This window comes from Mycteria americana, chromosome 1 (genome assembly GCF_035582795.1).
Source record: "Mycteria americana isolate JAX WOST 10 ecotype Jacksonville Zoo and Gardens chromosome 1, USCA_MyAme_1.0, whole genome shotgun sequence".
NCBI lineage: Eukaryota > Metazoa > Chordata > Aves > Ciconiiformes > Ciconiidae > Mycteria > Mycteria americana.
In genome coordinates, this window is record NC_134365.1 from 9,529,144 (window position 1) to 9,550,103 (window position 20,960).

Sequence of the window (20,960 nt, forward strand, 5' to 3'; positions counted from 1 at the left end):
CACTCTCCTGGGGAGACCAAACGTTCCCACACGCGTCCTGGACTCACAGAGCAGTTGCAATGAAGTCAATTTGCTGCCCTACCTGCAATATGGGAACCATGGTTCTTGCTTAAAGTGCTCTGAGATCTGCAGCTAACTGTGAATGATTGATTTCTTTGTTCACTGCTCAAAAGAGCTCTTTCTCCCATTTCAAAACAAAATATTTTTTCTCAGATCAGCAAGTCATTTTTTGGCTCTATCCCACATAAAATTCTTTTTTGGGGAGATTATTATTTATTTTCACTTATTCAAACACACAAAACATTGTATTAAATCTTTTCCAGCTCATCAACATTCAATAAAGTTTTTAAAATAAATTTAGTTTACCTGAAGAGTCACTTCTTAATACAGTATTTCTATAGAAAGTAATTTATTTGTTTAGAAAGGACAGGTGATATTTTCTTTCTTGCCTCTCACTGACATTTTGACACTCTTCCTTCCCTCTTCTCTTGGATAACACAAATAACACTTAAGAAATTACAGGGGATTTATTTACACTGAGTGGTGAATTCATCAATGAGGTGGCAATAGCCGCTCTGGTACTCATTGCAAATATAAGAGCTTAAACAAATTCCCAAACAGGCAGCTGTGATGCCTACTGTCTCCAGCTGGGCTGCCCATGACTATTTTAAAGATCATTTACAATATTCATGTAACAGCAAACTGTTACAATCTGCATGCAACGTAAAGGTTCCCTGACTAAACTAATAATATGCCATTACAATCCAAAAGTGCTATCAATGGTAGGGATTTGCATATTTTAAAATATCATTGTATGTTTAATTTGTCTTTCAAATTACTCCAAACATACAGGGCATCAGTAATGACCCTTTTTGACCGGTTTCTGCTATCTTGCTGAATTAATCCTGACAGCTTCATCACTGTACGAAATCATAGATTAGTTAGTTGGAGAATTGAATCTCTATTTAGTTGTCATGACTGCAGCTGAACACTTTTCAAATGTTTAAGCCTTTCTGTTACCTCTAGACCTTTTCAGAAAAGCAACCTCTCAGTGTCCCCCAGAAATTAGCTATCAAAGCAAAGACAGTTACCATAATCTGGGGAATCATTGAAGCATCAATCAGGAAGCCTTTTTTCCCCTATATTTACTTGTTACCTAGGAATAAACCCCACTGTTTTTATGTTATTGATTCTTCCTTGATTGTTATCTCGATAAATAGATTATACACTAGTGCTCTGTAGGGTCTTGCCATTCCTGCTGCTCATAATTTCCAGTTCTATTAAAAAGATACCGTCAGTTTTGTTCAAACTCACTAACACATGTGTTTCAATTTAAAACTGAAATCATCTCACACAGATGCAAATCTTCTTGTTGCCACCCCAGGGACTGTGCGAATTGGCATACACAATTTTTTTCCCCCATTGTAACCTCTCCAGCTAGTGTGTTCCCTTAGAGCAGCAGCTTAAATTCCTCCTTCCACCTGCAATATTATTCCCTTTAGAAAGAACTGCTTTCACTCCATTGGGATATGTCAGAATTAACTTAATGGAGGCCAAAGGAGTCTTACAAAAAGATTTATTATATTTAGATTTCAATAATAAAGGCTTCTATGTAAAACTGCAGATTATCTACAGTACAATTAGAGGAGAATCTCTTTAGCATTCAATAGTCATTTAGACAGGAACTCAGCCACCTAAAGAAACTCCTTTCCACTTCATCATCATTCTGGGAAGCATGCCCTGAGACCTGTCCAACAGCCTGATCCCATGGAGTTACTTCTACTGGTGTAAAACTGGTGTAAGAGGAAAATCAGACTCAGAATTTTCAATTTTTCCAGCTGTTAAATGCCTTCGAGTTAATTTCCTTTTTACTATTAATACTGAAAAATGTCACTTCCCTGACCTTTTTTCCTCCCCTTTTCCATTTGGATAATGAAAATAGAAGGGTAAAACTCATGGCAACATTACAGAAATGAAATATTAGCACTGCTCTCAGTTCCCCATTCCTGAGCATCATGCTTCACTAGCTAATTTGTATATATCTGCTAAAATTATTTATGTAACTAATATTAACACAGAATCCCTTTTTCTTTTTTTAAACAAAGTAATATGGAAACACTTATCTACTTTCAAAAATAGCTCACTTGATAGATTTCTTACTCATGAAAGCTCTTTAGAAACTTGACTGACTTTGAGCAAAATTAAGGAAGGATGAATCAGGATTGGGTCATACCTAAACTAGAGGTTTGTTTTCTACAGATCAGTTTAAAGAGGTTTTTTTTACATTTTTACATCAGAGCTCCTACCTATGCTGTTGATGATATGTTATGGGAGTAGCACAGGTGTTTGACTTCTGCTTCATTGAAACACAAGCACCATTTCCCTCCTCCTCAGGCCAATTATCTCATATACTTTCCATTTCAAAACCTACCAACTGAATTTACTTGCAAGAAAATAATCCCACATTAAAGGGTGTCCCTGTGAGTAAAGGCTACTCTGTGTAAGGCAGTCCAAAATCTGAATCCTTAAATTATAATGTTGGCATTTCAGCTCTTTGGTTTCAGACTCCCAAGAGAATGGTATAAATGTAATTTTCTTTTTGAGGTGGAAACATTAGTTTCTATTAGGATGTGGTAACATAATTCCATATACAGTGCATCTCAGGGAATTTTTAAGAAATTTGTGCAAAATCTCTTATTTGGGTCAATAGGCATTGGGATGCTCTGATGCTCACTTTTCATGGTTGCTTGGAATTATCTATGATAGGGAGTTCTATTTTTTTTCTCTTTTCTCATTGCAAACCCATCCTGATGAGTTTTGCAATGTACGCTACCCAGAATTCTTCTGCTGATTTAACATTCTCTGCTGCTACGCAAACAAGTTGAATAAACTGTAGCAATGGTATGCAGACAAATGTGTTCCTTTGTTTATAGCAATCACATAAATCTGTGTGTAATGATACTGGTGCAGAGGTCTCTGATGATCCTGAAAGAGAGAATTTGGGCAGGATATCAATCTCTTATGATCCTTAAATAATGCCATGGGATCTTTAACTTCCACTTGAACAAGCACTAAAGGCAGAGAGATGGAAACTTGGATTAACTTCTTATCCAAGTGACACCTCTCGCAATGTTTTTGACCCTTACTTTAAAGCTGTCACCGGTTGCCTTGATTCATGGAAACACTATCCTTTTAAATCCTCCTCCCTCTTATCTCTGCAGGCAGTTTCCTGATTTGCTTTTCTTTTTCTTAGATCATCTATATTATTTCTTGACAGGGGCTGTGTGGACAGCCACACTTTCGATGGTACTCAGAAAGAAAAATTATTCTCTTTTCCAGAACAGAAGATATTATGGACATTTTTAGTAGTTTCACTCAGAAGACTCCAAGACTTTTTGTTTCAGGTTACAGAAAGAAAAATAATAATAAAAATTTTTAAAAATGCAGAAAAAAAATCACTGCAAACTCCATTTCATCTTACTCTAGTTTCACAAGCTAAGTTTCCCAGAAAAATCAGAAGTGTACTATAGTAATAGGATACTATTTCCATCATTCCAAAGAGCTTTCGTCAGTAATAAAGAACCTGTTTGGCTAATGCTGTTTCACCAACAAAAATAAAAGCTGGTCCCAGCTCCAGAGATTATGTCTATACTAGTAAATAGTCTAAAAAGCCATGACTAGGGAGCAAGTGGGAGCATGAGCACACCAATATCTATTTTATGTAACAGTTGCCGTGCTCCCTGCCAGTGTTTTGCCTTGTGCCATTTAGTGTTCTCCAGACAATACCTGGGCACAATTCAGGAGACAGCACATGTCTGTGTTTCCTATGGGCAGTTTGGGTATTTTCATCCTGGTTTTCTTTGGAGAGAAGCTAGATGAAGTGTGTGAAGGCAGGCGATGCCATGTCATTGGAGGTCAGGAGCACAGAACAGTCTTTGTCCATTGTTTGCAACACAGATGCAGCCAGAGAGTCTGCAGCTGAAGCACAAGAAAAGGGGCAACAAAAGAACGCAGTGGAATATCAACCTACAATTTGGTTGAAAAATTTGGGAGACAGTGCGTCACCTGGAGAAACATTGTCTATATTGGCATAGCCTTGACAGTATTTAAAAGGAGCTTTTCAAGAACATGATGGTCAAGATGAAAGAAATAATGAAGCCTGCTTTAAATACTGGGAATAGGTAATAGAGTAGGATTGCTAGCTTTGCTTTTGGGGCAGAAATACACATCAGTTTAAAAAATTATAAAGAAACTACCGTTGGCCATATTGTTATTATCCACTGCCTGTACTGGCAGCTTTCACATTTTCCATTGGAGAGCAGACTCTCAAAAAGTTAGTTCAGCTCTCGTACAAAAAAAGGAGTGTTGAGGTGGGACAAGAATGGAGCAAAGCACGTTTCTCCAGCTCCACTGGTGGCTGATCTCCCTTATGGAAGCCTGACCTTTGCCGGACACTCATTCACACACGCCCCATAAAATGTTCAATACTCTCTATTATGTTGATTTTTTGTGCCATGGGTTGGGCAAATCTTAAAACAATGCCAGAAAGGTAATTTTGCAAAGAAAGATGGCTACTGGTAAATTGGTTACCATAAAACAGCCTTACGGTAGAGACTGACATCTCCTTTGGGATGTGAGAAACTTTAGAAATATACTCATAAGAGTTTGAAAATATGAACAAGCAAGTTGTACTTGGCATACTTCTGAAAAAAACATCCACAAAAGGAATAAAACCAGCAAAAAAGTGTAGAAAATAGTAAGTAAGTCAAATATATCACTTGAATTTGGACCAGTGGTCTTGGCAGAGTAATAACTTGAATGACAAAGGCATTAAGGAGAAGGGTCAGACCCTTGCACTGTGAAAATGAAAAATAAATCTACCTCCAGAAAAGTAATTTTCTTTCTGATATTAGTATTGCAACGTTCTTCTGCAAAGAGATTGAAACTGTACCACCATAAATATTCTACATGGAAAACAAATTAGGGAGTAAGCATGAACCTGGAGTAAGTTTCCTTTCCTTTCTCCTGCTGCCTCAAACCAGCCAATTTGGGTAAGATCACAAACAAACAACACAGTCCCAACAGGCCCCAAACATCCTGAACTTCCACTCATTAAAACTGGGCCTTAAGACAATACAATATGGCCTCGCCTAGAGGTATTTTTTTCCAAGAAAAAAGAATAATACACTGAATATTTTAATTTTATTTTTTACTCTGTCTCGAGACTTTTGTGATGAAGCAGAGAAAGTGCAGCATGATTTCATTATGTCTTGAATATATATATCTATATATACAGTGTGAATATTGACTTTATAGCCATTAAAATGTAAACACAGCTTGCAGATTCCACAAAGCTTCAATACATGACCAGCATAGTTACTCAGACTGTGGGTATTTTAAGAACATGCCAAGATTACAGCTATCAGGAGCAGATAATTTTACTCAATATATCTATTGTGGTTTTCTTAAATGACTTAAAACTTGCAAAGTTGAAGTCCTCTTTTTCCCAAAGTCAGTTTCCACAAAGCTATGGGAGAAAAGCATTTTTTTCCACATGAAACCCAAGTTCTTAAGCTCTGTTCACACAGTTGGGCATGCAGAATCAGCAAAGCTCTTAAAAATTCCCCAGGGTTGGCTTAGACCTCTGTGACTTAATGACAGTGTAACAATGGGACAGGGCTTGTCACAGTCTTCCCAGTAACTTACAAATAAAATAAAATAATAAAATAAATAAAATGAAATGAAATAGCCACTCAATCTTCTCTGACAGAGATAGTAGTTGCAATGGTATTAACTGGCAAATTTGTTCAGGCCGAGACTGTAACCCTCGCTGTGTTTACTGCACTGAGACCACTGCCACAGTCATTGGAAGTGTAGTATGTGAAAATTCTTCATTGTTTCTGCACTACTTTGTTCTGCTACAGTAGTTGAGGCAATTTAAAGGCCAACTCGTGGGAATTACTGCAGCACAAATGTGTAATGTGAACATGATGTTAATATCACAAGCCAGTCTAATTTAGCACTTCTGCATCTCTCGAAGGCATAGTACTAGGTGGCACGTTGTCTCCTTTGAACTGAAGATATCCCTTTTCTTAATGAGGGGACAATTTTTAACTGATCACTGACAGACATTTTGGCTGAACATTTTACATAATTTTATGGTTCTTACAATCCTGATTCTTTTTAATAGAGAAAAACTGGCTGGCTTCTTCATATGAATCGTTCTGGTGTTGGGAAAGGGAAAACAGCCAGTAAATGTTACATAAAAACAGGAAGGGAATTGAGTTACAGAAGTACCCCAAAGCTTCCAAAACAGTAAAATATATCACATATTATTCTTGAACAGTGCAGCCTCTTCAGAGGTACTGGACTGCTTCTCTGACGTCCTGTTTTATAGGTAATTGACAAGAAAACTACACCCCCTTATCTTGAAGCTGACTTGACGACTGAGAGTCAGGCCGTTGGCATCCATGGAGAAGCCTCCTTTCATCCTACCAAGACTGAGCACAGACAGGTCATCCTGTATCCGTTATCTCTTTCCTGCTGTCAAAGCGTCAGCTTTTTCCCTATTTAGTTTGTGTTTCTGTTGCCTATCAGTCCAGTCACAAGCGACATAGCCTGGGGCGACGCTCTGTGCCACCCTTGTGCATTGATGGACATAGCTAGTCTTTGCTCTCTCCTTTCTCCAGTCTCTCCTGCAGTCATCTCAGCTGTGAGGCCCACAAAAGACTTGATAACTATTAGACAGCTGGCATATATTGTGAGGGAGCCGTGAAAATAATAGAGCTGTAATTTGTTTATTTTACTTCCACAACAGAATCAAAAGGAGACAGAGAAAAAGAAGATGATATATGACTAGGTACAGGAGAAAAATGTGTTCAGAGCTGAAAAGGAAAAAAACTGAAAACTTGTTCTTTTGTCCAACAACCCAACCTAAACCAAAAGAGACAGACTTAGAGTTCTTCTGAAAAAAATTACTACTGGAAAAAAGTTTGACCTTCCTTCTGATTCCATACCCTGTCAGTATAGGCTATCAAACCCTTGGGCAGGATTCAAGGGTTTTTTAGGGTCAGGGCCACTTTCAGGTTCAATCCATCACTTTCTGAGGACATTTGAACCTACTTCCTCCCCCCTAGAAGAATGCAGTAAGTGCAGCTTCACGGCAGCATCATGGTTGAGCTCTTCCACTTTCTATATATAAACCTTCACAAGAGTGGAGCACAGTTATCACTTCTCAGGTGAATGTCTCAAAAAAAGTGGGTGGAATAACTAGTGCTAATATTTTTATATGGGATAATGTATATTTAGCTCAAAGTTCTCAAAGGAGAAACTGGAGGACACCTTCAAAATTTCTGACTTTATAAGATTGCCATATTCACTTGAAATCATACCCTGGTTTATTGAATGGTGAGAGGATTGCTGTGGGAGGTGAAAGATTTGAATTAGTTTTTGTTAGAAATAAAATTTGATCCTGTGCTTTCCAAATTCTGGATTAATTCTGTGATTACTGAGTAAAAAAGGAAACTGTTTCTCTTTCTCTTTAAGGCAGATTTAAGAAACTAGCCCTTTTCCTTCCAACCTCATAAAATTTTCTGGACACAGAACTCGAGAGAGCTACCATTTGTCAGAAAAGAAGAAGAATAAAAAAAGAAATTAAAAATTGCCCAGCTTTCACTGTAAATCTTGTTCCTAGATTTACTCTAACCTAACCTAATCCAAGCTTCTCAATTCTCTCAGATTTCACACAGTTCAGGGTCTCATTACTGTGTCCACACATCAATATTTTGCCCTTTATTTATTTTGAAAAGTCTCTGCATCTTCTGATTCATATTGTAGCAATGTATTTGATGCATGGGTTTCCTGATACAGTGAGGCAATAATTCCTGTTGGGAGGCACATCAGGATTTTCTGGGAATGCAAGAAGGGAGAAATCTGAAGAAGACCAATCAGAGAGTGACAAAGTATATATTGGGTAGAGGCTTTTATTCTTACTGCCTGGTGATATCACAGTAAGACTGTGTTCTGCACTGCGTCTTCTGTGATATACTTTATTTGAAGAAATACAACTCCCATGGTACAATGTTTCCTAAAGCCAAAATTGAAAATACACGTAGAACTCTCTTAGAGAGAAGCTTAACCCCAGCTGAACTAGAACAATGACCTACAATAACTAGGTGTTCCTAGATTAAATACTTGAACTGCTTATTTTGGAGATCACATCCCAAAGTAACATAGCTGCAGATCATGTTTTCCAAAAAGTAACGGTCTTGATCTGTCTTGGCTGGGCCATAAAATTGTTGTGGAAGGTTACTGTGGAGCATGTTCTTTAGGCAAATGTGTTCCAGGTTAGATCATTGGACTCTGAGATGAAACCTCTGCTTTGGCAGTTGGCAAATGGTTGTGTTCTTCAAAAAGATGCAAGTCCAAAAAAAGCTTGAGGAAAGGCATTGGCCATGGCTTAAGAATCTCTTTTCCAATTCCTTTTTTTATGAGGGGCGGAAGGGAAGGCTGGAGGCACTGCAGAGACAGAAGGAAGTTCGATTGGGAGGAAGGGAGGCAGCAGAGCCAAATTATGACTTATGAATAATCATTTCTTTTGTTGTCATGAGGTTTTATTGCATTTGGCACTGAATGGCTGTGTTGTTATAGGAATTTATGTTCATGCCTGAATCAAATGAAAAAAACCTGAAGAATTCATTTTAAAATAAAAAGAACATGCAGGACCATCCAGAAAGAAAAATGACCTCTTTCATTTGATCCAGCTTTAAAAATGTGTAAAAGGAGGACTTTACTGTCCAGCTAGTTTGGTCAAATTCTGCTTGGTTGCCCTTGATTTTTTTAGTTAGTAAAGCAGAAGAAGAAACCTGTTACTCATGTTTGAAACTGAACAACCATGGGTAAGTAAGATTTTAAAAACTCAGACTACATCCAAAGACTTTTTCACACAAGTTTTTGGTGCTGGTACTAGAATTAACTACAAGAATTATCCGTCCCTATCAGAATTTATCTAAAGACTCCCCAAGAAATAAACACTGGGCAGCTTGTATTTTTAGAAGGGTTAGGTACACAGACTTGAAGAACTAGTCAAGTGGAACCAGTGTCTGTGGAGCCTGGGGTGAGCAAACAAGATATCCCACCTCTGCCTAAGCTGGATGTTGTATTTGCTTCTTTCCTGTCTCATCTCAGAGGTGGACCTATCCAGTGGCTCCACATGTTTCCCCTGAACCTCCTAGGTTGCTTTTAAAGCTGAGTGACAGCAACACTTGCACTAAAAAGAACTAGAGTTAGGATTTGCTGAACCAAAGTTCAGTGTATGTGGGTGTTCTCCCCGTTAGACACTTGTGTGCCCATGGCAACTGACTTCTCATGATGTCCACTTTTTGTGTTGTTCTTGGATGGCTGAAATAGAGAACGCTTTTACAGCTATTTGCTTCACTTGACTGAGGATGGAATGGTTCCAGTTGTGTAAATAGCTCCTGGTGCTCTTCCAGTTTTTCTCCTCACTACCCCATGGAGATGCGTTTGCTTAAGCAGGGCATAGTATGAGAAGAAGATCTGCTGGATTCCTCCTTCCAAACCTTCCAGCACATCTCAGGCCTGAACTACACTATCTCTGTCAGTACAGCCCTTGACCTCTCTTTGAACAAAAAGAACCAGTTTTACCACATTAAGTCATGGTTTTGTCTAATGAATAGTTAAGAGGAATAACTAAATGCATGGGACTCTTGGTAGGACTTTAACTTAGGCCTCCAGAGATGATCAGTTAATATCCCAATCAACTACACATTTGTCTATTCTTATACAAGTCCCTTGAGATAACAATGGTATAAAAAGCAACATTATCTAATTAACACATGCAGTTGGAGTCTGATCTTTCATTTTCCCTTGGAATGTCTCAGCTGAAACAGCACTCACATCACTACAGGATTTATGAGGATTGCATAAAGTGCTTTTTCCCATACACATAGAGAGTATGAATTTCATCCATCAATGAAAGCTTGCATAAGCCCTGTGAATGAAGGGTTATGCATGACTTTGAAACCCTATCTCAAGCGGCAGACAAAATGGAAAATGTATAGAATACAATATACAATGTGTGGATACGCATTTTTTCTCACGTATAGTTGTAATCTGTAGTTTATGTATATTACATTGAGGCTGGAAGGTATAAGGTTTTGTATAATATAGTTTTCCTTTGTAAGCTTGATAAACTAAAAAGTATGGCAATTACAAACCATGTTTTGACATTCTATGTCTGAGTAATAACATCTGAAACTTACTGCTGATTTTAGAAGCTTACTTCCCTCAAAATATCCAAAGTTACAGAGGAAAAGAGTGAAAATCAGTACTTATAAGACCCTGGCTCCTAGTTTTATGGCCACAAGATTAGATGTTTCCTGGAAAAATGATGGAGAAAGGAAGGTGTCTGAGTCCTGGGCTGATAAAAATTCCTGTAGTTACATTTGTTTCTGGAGCTGTGCTGTTGATGTCTGCTGAACATATGACACACTGTTAAAAAAGTGTTTAACAAAAAAAAAGCATTCACGGCTGACTGGCAAAAATGACCCTCCTTCTCTACAGATATCAAACAGCACAGTGTGTTGAACCCGACAAATCAGGATGCGAAGTTTACCATTACAGATCAGACAAAAGGTCCATCTAGCCTTTCCTCATCCAGTGACTATTGCGTGGAGAAGATGAAGAAAAAAACCACACAAAGAAATAGTACAAATACAAAGTGGTCCTTGCCCTTTTATAGCCTTTTAGCTTTGCCAAGGTAAGGTCTCATCCATACCTTTGAGAGAAGTGGAAGATACTCAAAGCTTTAAAGTAGACACCATCTTTCCTTGTTCTTTCTTTCTCAGCATTAACGTTCTTCTTGAGCCCTTCAGCACCCTTCAACCTTATTCCCCAAGGAAGTAGCAGTAGCAACAGAAAAAGGTCAGGCAGAAAAAAACATACTCTAGAAGCCACAGAGACAGGGTAGGCAATAGTCTTCTATTCATTAACTGCTGATCTTTGGCATCCTTTGGCATTTTGTAGTTGCTTTTTCCATAGAGGTGGAAATCGTACCAGTTCTTGGATTCTTTACAAAACACTGTAAAAGAAAGGCCAGCAGTGTCCTTGCTATCTTTAGAGGAGCTGTCTTAGTGCAGAGAGAGCTGCTAATCATAAAATCAAGATCCCAAAAGAACTAGGTTTTGAGTCCAGCTTGTGTAACTTTAATGGAGTCCTAATTTGAAGGAGTGCTGAGCACTGACCTGGAAAATCAACTGCCAACACAGGTATCTAAGAGGTGGCACCAAAAATCTCCAGTTCGTTTTAACAGTTGAACCTACAAAACGGAAATTGCATTGCCCAGAGAATTTCTAACAGATAAAAATTCCTGTCTCCTAGACTAGATACTGGTCAGGATGCTTTATTTGAATAATTTCTGAAAAATAAGACCCTATATAACATAATATATTTCCTGTTAAAAAGATATTAATCCTATTTGTACTTCATTCAGTCCAGCTGAATTAAGTTCTTGCTGAGCACATCAGACAAGTTTTATTTGCTTCTTGTCATGCTAAGTAAGAAGACATTTAATATTAGAAAATGGCTTTAAAACTATATAAGTCTTTGCAGCTGAAAAAGGACCTGCTCAGACTGAAAGTCTTTGCTTTTTAAAACAAACATACTTGCTTAAAGTGTTTTCACTCCAAATATCCAAAGTAATGTTTAACCTTTGTTGTCTTTTCTCCCCTCTTCACACGTATCCTTGTTCAATTGTTGCAGTATAATTGATTTAAATGCCAGCTCTTCACTTGTTGCTCAGTATGCTGAGTTTTAAGCATGGTAAAGTCCCATTAAAGCAAATAAATGTTTAAACTCCAAACCACACTCCAGCTTTGGAGCTTTGTGTGGCAAGAGAACCGATGCATGTCTTTCACTGTGGAGTGCTGTATAATAAAAATGTCTGGAAAGTTAAATGGACAAGCCTGGATCAGATATCCACTCCAAAATGCCATCGTTCTGCAAACCTGGGAAGCTCAATAAGACACTTTACATGTCAAAAATTAATTATTTAAATGCATTGGGAGCATAGCCTAGACTTAGACAAGTCCAGGCTTTAGAATTTAACAATATACTATATAGTTTATAACAATATATCTGACAGATATAAATTTGCATCTGTCTATATTTCTCATATATAGATGTAGACTTTATATTTTATTTTCATAATTCAGTTTTCATAATGAAAATGCTTCTGGATCATACGATCATCTAGTTCAAATATCATACCTCCATTAAAGAAATGTGACTCCTCATTTTAGAAAATGTGGAATTTTTGTGTGTTTACAAAGTCCATTAGTCTTAGAAATTTTTTGGACTATCCACAAATGGAATTACAGACTATATTTTGAAGAAAAAATCATGAATCATGAAGAAGAAGGATTGATTTAGCAAACAATTCAGTCAGAAGAACTAAATGAAGATAGAGGAGATAGTATTGCATCTGGAAACCATGTGTGTTAGAAAAGGATGCTCATTCCAAGACTAGGCCTCTGGCTAGGTTTTTCTGTTTAGTTCTATTCACCCTTGAGGTGTAACCTTGGCCTTTGGCTTAGGTTTCTCTGTTTAGTTCTATTCACCCTTGAGGTGTAACAGGCATAAGCTTCATTGTTAACTCCAAATGCAGATACCAGGATTTATACAATCTGTGTGCAAGTTGAACTACCAAAAGAGCTGGTTGCTCCATTCCTAGAAAAGGTCTGATTACCTGAGTACTTGCCTGCAGTGATTTCTCATTCTCTATGTTAATGGAGACCCATGACAGCTGATTTCAGGTTGATTATCAGCCATCACCCAGCTTTTCTACTTTGATGTCACAAATTAGTTTTTCTGGCTGATATTAATCTAGGACATACCTTTCAAGTAGCAGCCAAGATTGAACAGCTAATCTAGTTTGTGAAAGTGAATTTAAGGAAAGACCCTGTTAGAATAAATAAAGAGAAAATGTGTCCTGGTTTTGGCTGGGATAGAGTTAATTTTCTTCCTAGTAGCTGGTATAGTGCTGTGTTTTGGATTTAGCATGAGAATAATGTGATAGCACACCGATGGTTTAGTTGTTGCTAACCGGTGTTTACACTGGTCAAGGCCTTTTCAGCTCCCCATGCTCTGCCAGGGGCACAAGAAGCTGGGAGGGGGCACAGCCAGGACAGCTGACCCACACTGGCCAAAGGGCTATTCCATACCATATGGCGTCATGCTCAGTATGGAAACTGGGGGGAGTTGGCCAGGGGGCAGTGATCGCTGCTTGAGGGTGGGCTGGGTGTTGGTCAGTGGGTGGTGAGCGGTTGCATTGTGCATCACCTGCTTTGTACATTCTTTTATCATCATTGCTATTATTATTATTATTATTATTATTATTATTATTATTATTATTATTATTATTTTCTCTTCCTCTGCTGTTCTATTAAACTGTCTTTATCTCAACCTGTGGGGTTTTTATGATTCTTTCCCCCACCCCACCCGGGGGTGGGGAGGGTGAGCAAGCGGCTGTGTGGTGCTTACTTGCTGACTGGGTTTAAACCACAACAAAATGTCAGGGGCACCTGTATACAGAATGAAAATGAACTACCCTGCCAGCTTCTTGCTGAATTTGTCTAAATATTCCTATATCTCCAATTGTTTTTAATTTGAAGATTTGAATTTCATTTGATGGGTGTTGCAATGTCATCTGTCTAAAGCTTTATTCATACAGCCTTCATTTCATGTCCGCTTTGCTCAATCATGGCTTAGAAACAATGAAGAAATTTTTAAAATTAACAGGAACAAATTCCAAGGATGAGAAGATATCCCTCAGGAGTTTCAAAGGAACATGAAATGAGTAATATTAACAGGAATTCTATAGGCAAAATTAATTGTTACCATTTCCAAACACTTGAAAAATCAGTCATTGGCTTATGCGAGAGACTCAAAATATACGATGTTTTCCAAGCATGGTCTTCAAATATCTTTTATTTGCTTTCTGTTTTTTAAGTTGCTATGGTTTGAATTTCCAAGCTTTTCTCTGCCACGGGCTGGAAGTTGATGTTTTATCTACTTTTAATGGAAACGGATCTCACATGAATGCAAAGCTTGGATCTGAATTTTCAGAAAACCTTCAACTGTTGTAAGATTTGAGATAATATGATGAGACTTGGCCTCACAGAGACAGGTAAGAAGCCACCCACTTAACACTGAAAATCTACTGTATACAACATGCCATGTTATAAGATCAGTAAGACTGCATGAAAAAAACTTTTACAAAGTGCAAGGCTTTTCTGTGCAGTGTTTTGATGGTTTTCACAGGCTGGTAAAATGCCAAGAATGTCCTAAGCTTTTGGTAGCTGCATTCAACTCTCTTACAAATATCCCCAGGTCTCCTTCATTGACCAAGTGAATAACTGATCCATCAGGTTGGCATTTGGTAGTGGGAAGCAGCATGTCATTTTGCTTCTCTGATTCAGAGATGGCTTGAGAGGTTCCCTTCCCAAATGACCCCAGTGTGTTATTGGAAAATCTAAGAGCTGTTCCACGAAAGGCTTGCTCAAAAGAGAGGACCATAAAAGTTTGGCAAAGAAGGGCCCAAGAAATCTTCCCTTAGAATCCTTTCCTAGACCTGGGTGCTTCTACATTGTGCGGGTTCTCTTACTGCAGTCTCACACACGGTTATTCAGGCAGCTCTAGCTGAGGGAGACAGCAGAAACCATGTTGTTATATAGTGCTGTGTCAAGGTAAGCTAATAGCATCACTTGCTCGCTCTCTATGAGAGAAGAACTAAAAACCAGAATGTGTGAAGTAGTACAGCAGAGTACTGCAAGACTGATGCTTGAAAAGCTCATTATCTATGAAACGCATTGCACTTCCTTCATCAGATTGCAAGAACTGAGAATCTACAGTAATTACATGATGTCTTCCTTATCACACAGTCTTCATGTATTTACCTTATCACACAGTCTTCATGTATTTATCTTCTTGACAGTTTTGGGGGAATTGGTATTAGACCTTCCTGTAAGCTGGGAGACATGACACAGATTGGATTACCTTGGACAAGTCTTCAAAAGAGCTGGAATCTGGGCCATCACCAGACCACACATTTCTTCCTCACCCAGCCAGGTGGAATTCACTTTTCGTTTCCATCTCACAAAAATAGAGCTCCTTATAATTACACTTTGAGTTAAACTGCACTTTTACTTCCTCTCAAAGGAGACACTAAGGTTGTAGAGGGAGTTTAATATACCTTTTATTTCTATCAGGAAAGTAGCCTGACTTTTTAAACTGACCTGCTGTGATTTCTAAGTTGAAGACAAACACAAAAGGATTTTATTAAAACCAAACTACTTAGCTTTTTTGAAACACCCCTGCTTGGTATTTGCTTTCTACACATAAAACCTGTTTTTCTTTTATCCCTCCAAAACAGTTTGATGAAAAAGACCCTCAAGCCTTACTATTCAGCAATTGGGCCTTTAAAAACAAATTTTGGGTAATATGAGTTTTTCCAACACATTTATATATTTATTTCTTGGATTAGTGTATTTAAGGGCTGTAAGGAGTTGAGGGGACTGACTGCTTTTTCTAAACCACATGGGGTTTTTTGGCATTAGCGAGGAAGCTGTTCTATGCCAGATAACTAAGGCTTATGAACAAAGCTACTTTAAAAGTTCATGCACTGGTTACAGAAACACCGGTGGTGTGAGCAGGTTTTCTTCTCCTTGCCTCTTCTAAACCCTTAAACACCTACTTTCACAACCACAGCTAACTCCAACTAAGGGGCATATATATCCCTGAAGAAAGCAAAATGCCTGTGCTCTTGCTTTTCCAGGTGTGCTCAGTAAACCTGGACACAGGTCCTGTGGCAAGCCCTCATCTACTGCTTAATTCTTTTTACAGGCAGCAGGTATTAAGCAAGCTTCTTGCAGCAGCTGTTCTGGGAAACACTGGCACAACTGTAATCCTCCCAGCTGAAATACTCCTAGGTATTTACTGATTCTCACTGCTCACAGTTGAAGAGGCTCCAAGTCACTGGAGCCAAACTAACCCTGGGGTCTTAGTGTTAGTAGCCAAATGTAAAAATGAAGAAAAATGTATGTTCAGGATCTGAATTTTAGGTTAAATAGGAAAAATACCCAGATCAAAAACCTCTACTGTGGGGCACCCAGGAAGGTTTGGTTTAGCTCTTGAATCTTTTTCAAAACCTGTTTTTTTTCTTTAAATTTAATTCAGCTTTTGAAATGTAGAATATAATTTCAAACTGGAATTAGAAACATATTTGCTTATGCCTCAAAAAGATAAATTGATGGGGTTTTTTTCGTCTGGTTCTTTGTTTTAGTTGAAACTACTTTTCAGATTCTGTTTCATACTTTGGTAACCCTGAAGTTCGTTTTCTTTCTTAATTTATTTTTAAGTAACTATAGAAATAAAGTATTTACTGAAAAGCATCACCCAGCACTGGTAAATTGCTTTGGAAGCAAATACAATGAAGAACGTTGTCAAAGAAAACACTGAAAAAGGAACTCGCAAATATCCTACTCCAAGGTGAACAGAAATGTAAAGAATATAGACTTCAGCAGACAGATCAGTTCCTCATAATAGCCTAATCTAATAATCAGGCTGACTGATTGGTATCCTTTGGTGAAAAGAAGGATATAAGAAATAGCAGCATGCTAAAGCCCTGGTTCACTGGCTTCTCTCAGACACTTAAGTTTTATATTACAGCCTCAGGTGATGATGATGATGATGATGATTATTATTATTAAATACTAGGCTGCTTTAGCTTCCTTACCCAAAGACTAGAGTTTTATGGATTGAGCAGACAGTGTACTAGCTGCTGAAGTTAAAATTCTTCATGTCTTATTTTATAGAAAATCAGATCATTTTGAATGGAAAACTTTTATAATCTTTGTAGCTAAGAAGGGCAAGGTGGACCCCAATATTTTCCATCTACAGGATAAGTAAGATGTTTGCATTTTTCTGCCTAACTTGGGAATGAACTAGAAGCAATTCTGATAGGAACATAGAGATGGCTGAGCTTTCAAAGACTGGATGGGATTTCAGGCAGGACTGGAGTGAACTGTTGCTACATTAATTCACTTATTTTTATGGAGTCAGATCATACCAGATCATACCGCTGGATACAGAAAACACATACTGCTGGATATAGTAAACACATAGACACAATGAGGTTGTGAAGTAGCTTGTACAGAAAATCTCCCAGCGAAAACTATTCGGAGATTAACATTCTTTTTCAGCCTTCCCTGATTATTCTTCAGCATGATGTGGTACCTTTGAAGAAACATTAATGATCAGTGTTTCCTTAGGCTCGCTGTGCTATTGGATGTGCTCTCACTTGGCCATGGTTCTGCAGAGGCAGAAAGGCTATAACACAGAAGTTATCACTGTCACAGGCAGACTATGAATAGTTTGCCTTTCACAATAAGAAACAAACTATAACCAGTATTTGGCAATTTTCAACCTACTTCCATACTATGGTGCTGCCTGACATTTTGTTCCCATTTTAATCCCTCTTTCTACTGTTTGAGTATCAGACTGCGTGCATTGCACCAGATGAGGTCTTACCATTACCTTGTACACAGGCTTTTTTCCCCTCATTCTCTTTGGATCACATATGCCTTTACACAGCTCTAGAACACTAGCGGCTCATAGTCATGCTGTGAGTCTTTAGTATTCTTTTCTTCTTTGTTACTTTCAAGCCCTCAGCATCCAACCCCCCAGCAGAAAGTTTTAGTACTGCCTAAATGAATGTTCTCACTTTTCATATACTGAATTTTCTCCCATTTCTGTCTCTAACAAAAGGCCATCCAATTCTTTCTCTATGGCACCCCCATCTTTCACTACAGTGACAATGACTTCCAACTCTGTGTTGTCATGTTTTATTAGATCACTTCTGGGCTTCTGTGCCAAAGTCATAATGAAAACATTACATGAAGTTAGTCCAAGTTTGATCCTCGAGAAATTCCACTGCAATGTCCGCATGATCCAAGGCTTCCCATTTAGATACAGCTTGTCATCTCCCATTTAAGCAAGTTTTTAGCCAAGTTCCAGTTCTTGTATTAATTGCCTACAGCCTGAGAAATTTCCCCTGTGACCCAGTCTCAAATACTTTACTGAAGTTCAGATATGTGACTATATTTACTGCATTTTCCTCATGAGAAATTAAAGTGTTTTATCAAAAGAAGACTGAGGATCTTTAATACAAGACATTTTGGACACTGTGTTTTTGTCATATTTTCAATTGACTTTTTTTGATTTTAATTTTGTTTTTATTTTATTTTGTCTTTTCTTCAAAACTTTCTTTAAGCCTTGAGTAGTACTATTGAGTATAATTACCTTATCTCTCTTTTTTTTTTTACCTTTTCATATAGTACTACTAGGTTTTCTAGTTTCCCATCATATGCTAACATTCCAAATTGGCAAATGCATTAGAACTCCTTCATATCAGAGCTGTTATTTTATCAGCATTTTCTTTCTTTGGTTGGTTTTCCAGAAATCTTGAATGCATATTATTCTTTCTCTGTTAACTGCTCCTTCAGGTCAAAACATCTAACACTGAGTTTTCCTTCCACTTCACATGCTATTTCCCATTTCAACAGTTGGAGTCGATGATTGTAAGGGTCTTTTCCGACCTAAATGATTCTACGGTTTCACTCTTACTTCCATTAGTCACTCCACCTTTATGAACACTGTCATCACTGAAACATAAAGATTCACAGGGTTTGGGGTACCGTGCCTTTAATGACAACTTAGTCTGCCCTGCACAGCTACGACTGTTCTTTCTTTGTTCCTCTGCATGGCTGCCTTGTGAGATTGATGCTTTCGCTATATCTTTGTTTCTTTTTTTTTTTTAAAGTTGGTCTTACCCCATCCTTACATATTCTTACCTCCATGATTTACCTTATTCATTGATTGATCCTTTCCCCCACTCTTTATAGACTCTTGTAACATTTTTTTTCTATAATGTCTCTAACAACTTCTACAATGACTCTGCCACTTTTAAAATTATAGTTATTTGTCTCTTGCTCAGTGCCTACTCTTAAAAACATCTGTTCACTGGAACAACTGGAACATACCAATAACATCAATATCTGTTTTCCAATCTGTATGGAAAATTAGTCTCATACATGTGCAGTATTAGAAATTATGGAATTATTTAGAATAGAATATTCTCAGTCAGAAGGGACCTACAATGATCATCTAGTCCAACTGCCTGACCACTTCAGGGCATTTATTTGTTTATATTCCATATGACTTCTGGACTGGACTGCTGTTTTAGGATAAACAGCTACAGCATGAATACAACCAGACTTGTGTCACCAGTTCTCTGAGAGAGGACATTCAACTGGAAGCCTTGAGCTCTGCTTCTACTTGACAGCAGAGAATAACCGGAGTCCCAGCTAACTCATTTGTTTTAAGAAGGAATCAATACAACAAATTTTTGTGCCAAAACCTAATGCCACACAAACTCTTTTTGTGACTGAAATCCCAGCCTCCTCCTTAAGCCTCATGTGTATATTTTTTATTGTTGTCATAGGGCACCCCTGAATTTTCCATCTTCATCTGGCATCAGTAAACTAAAATGATATTATAACTTGGCAAAACCAAAACACTACTGTTAGTGAGTTTGAAGATGAAGGATTTCCAGTCATGGGAAACTGGAAATTGTGTACTCAGCTGTAACACAAAAAAGGTCATTAGGTCACTGTCAGCAGTGATGCAAAAGATGGCATAAATTAGATCTGGGCTTTGGTAAAAATGCAAAATGAGCATAATGTTACATTCAGAAGAAGGCAGTAGATATTCTTTTTACAATACACAGTATAAAGCCCACTTGTGATCTTTTTACTTTGGTTTACACAGATGGAGCTCAGCTGATTTAACTACAGAATTACTTTTGACCATCACCTCCCATGAATGCTCTGACCATGATAGGCTGTGTACTTCTGATCAGATAGTTCACCCTCCTTACAAATACATTATTGAAAATTATACAGGTTCACAGAGATTCAGTATCAGTGAATAGGCATTTTTTCATCGAAGTATCCTAACCTAGTTTCTTAGAAAATTTCTGATTCAGTTCTTCTGGCCCACTCAAAACATTAAGGCCAGATATAAATAAAACCATAGACTAGAGAGGCACTTTCCAAGCCATCACAATAGTAACTTTGATGTATTTAGTTTGTTTTTATCCTGATGATGACTCATTTCTTGATCTGCTGTAGAGAGCAGAGCACATGTCTTCTTGTATTGGGGAATCAGGAGCTGCAACAAACTCTCGGCCATTTTAACTCCTGTTAAATTGTTTGAAACCCAGAGCTAGGTGAGATGAATCCCATCCTTCATTTCTGATTCTAAACACTGCTGTTAATATGGAATAAGATTTGTTACAAAAGCCCATTTTAGTGGGCTTTGAGGATTTCAGGATATCACTCACCTTCACTGCCCTAGCAACATGTGTGTGATGCCAGGTATGAGGTCATCTGGGTAGAATATATAGTGATATTTAATATCATAGGAGCCAAAGAGAAGAATTAATAATTTTAAAAAATCAGTGCTGCAGTGAAAATAAAAGAATTATATGAATCTATTTTAGGGCAATTGATATTAGATTAGAACTAATCAGTTAACCGTGCAGAATACATAATAGCTGCTATACTAAGACATCATATAAAGGCAGTAGATGGATTTTTGAAGAGTACCAAAGAGAGTACCCAAATACGTTGACTTCCATTATCTCCTCACTAAATCTTTTTATAACCACAGAGTAATTTCCTTGGCTGGCACACATTGACATGGTTCAGTTGAGCTGAGTGGAACTAAACAGATTTATGAGAGCTGACAGTTAATTCCTTACACCTCTTTTTCCCCCTGTTCTGCTTACACAACTTAGCTTTCCTTGCAATTGCAATTTCTTTTGG